Genomic DNA, 2005 nt, shown 5'->3' with positions numbered 1-2005 from the left:
TCTTGCCAAGAAATGCATAACACATTACAATCCTAGATCCTGCAATACCTTCTGAACTGATGGAAGGAGATGCTATCAACCCTCATTGCCTCGAGTGGTTTCTTACCGCACTGGACAAGGGGAAACTGGGAAGATAAATTCTATGCTAATTTTTTAATTTCATTTAAGTCTTAGAGAAAAAATAATTTATATAGAAATATCAAAAGGTCAAATGCCACTAGATGTAATCTTAACCCATTGACTCCACATTTTTCAAAGAAAATTTTGACCACTTAATTTGAAAAGAAAAGTGTTCTTCGTGTCATTTAGCATAGCTTTTAAATTCACTTGACCTCCACATTACTCTAAAAGGTTCAAACTAAAAAGACCAATTTCTGAACCTGTAATTACATGACTTAATTCGGACAACATTTAGAAAAATGCACTGCAATCTATGATGCTTGTTAAGAAAAAATGAGGGGAAAAAAATACTCCACATATATGGATTTCAATGGTGAAGATTCAATTCTGAATCATATTACTATACACGAGTGGAAACCCAATTTGGTGAATTACAAATGACAATGTTGCAATAAATAGATAAATACAGCAATAGTTGACAATCAAAGCACGTCATGTAATCGATGTCAACAGACGTCCATTGAATACTATCACTGTAGTCGAAGTGTATCCATATGCAATCATACATTACCACATTAGAAATATATATATAGGATCGCAGAAGCATCTTAACCTGCCATTCATAGCTTTCACTGCATTCCAGGCATTGACTTCTGATGCAAATTTCACAGAAGCAAATCCTTTAGCCTTTGTGTTCTTGGGTCTTTGATAAGCCTAGCTGCACTGAAACACTGTCATCATCCACGGGAACGAATGGAAGGTTAAGACCAGTGCATTGAATACTAGGAGAAAGAAGAAAGCATCTCAAATTAAAACCTTTCAATTAAGAGTATGTTTGGCTAAGCTTAAATCTAAGTAATAGTTATTTTTAAGTAACTTTTTTATTTTCCAAACCTTTTTAATTAAAACTTACACCTTCTTCAAGTATCTCTACTTACTTATTTCCAATTTTAATAAATAAAAAATCATTAATTTTAGAACCTACTCACTCACTTATAAGCCCTTGTTTGGTACAAATTATTTAAAACTCATCTTTAACCACACATTCTTCAAGTAAAATAATTTTACAAGTGCACATATAATTTTTCCATACTTTTTTAACCACATATTCTCAAAAAAAATAATAAAATCTTTCACAAAATTTATTCTCAAAAACAATACATAAAAGGCCCTAAGTGAACTTTTTAAGCTTGGCCAGAAATGATCCAAACACTAGTAAATTATACCATTATTTTTTTAATCACATATTCTCAAGAAATAAAAAATAATCACAAAATTTATTCTCAAAAAGTCTACATCAAAGGCCCTAAGTGAACTTTTTAAGCTTGGCAAGACGTGCTCTAAATAATTATATCTTCTGTGATTGCAGGGAACGGTGAGAATGACCTTTTCAATTCTTCGGTGGCGATGTAAATTGACAATCCTAGCCTCAGATAATCGAGACTTATTCGATATTAGAAATTCAAAAACAAAAACAATCCAGAGAGTCGGAGAAAAAAACAAATAAAACCGAAAAAGAGATGCATACTGCTAATAAATAACTCAGAACTAATTCTTCTTGCCATCTGAGGTAGGCATGTTTTATCAGTCACGACTGATCTGATTTTAGTAAGCAATAGCCGATTAGTCCTACATGAGATTCAAGGAATTTCGAGCCTGTTTGCTAATCTTAAAAAGTAAAGTTGCTTTTATTTAACTTTTTTACTGCAAACATATAACTTCTGTTTTTTCCTTCTTACTTTATTTTCAGATCGTAAATTTACTCATAAGTGAACTTTTTAAGCTTAGCCAAACATGTTCTCAATCACAAGATTCTAGACAACGCATTTTACATCTCTTTATCAAACCATAGTTCTAAAATTCTTGATATTCAACAAGGTATGAC

General features: G+C 31.8%; 1 protein-coding gene across 10 annotated transcripts in view; it reads right to left on the bottom strand.

Moving 5' to 3' along the window:
- The window catches only part of LOC111402021 (protein FATTY ACID EXPORT 2, chloroplastic-like), a 6271-nt gene that overhangs the window by 1870 nt on the left and 2396 nt on the right, over window positions 1-2005 (bottom strand). For 2 of the 10 annotated variants that reach the window (XM_023030050.1, XM_023030041.1), the window contains exon 2: window positions 734-838. The gene's annotated coding sequence lies outside the window, so the exon portion shown is untranslated. Of the gene's footprint in view, window positions 1-48; window positions 111-733; window positions 869-1506; window positions 1765-2005 lie in introns of those variants that run through there. The other 8 variants (XM_023030048.1, XM_023030040.1, XM_023030049.1 and 5 more) reach the window with 7 other exon arrangements.

This window comes from Olea europaea, chromosome 10 (genome assembly GCF_002742605.1).
Source record: "Olea europaea var. sylvestris chromosome 10, O_europaea_v1, whole genome shotgun sequence".
In the NCBI taxonomy this organism is placed as follows: domain Eukaryota; kingdom Viridiplantae; phylum Streptophyta; class Magnoliopsida; order Lamiales; family Oleaceae; genus Olea; species Olea europaea.
This window is presented reverse-complemented; position numbering and strand designations above follow the sequence as displayed.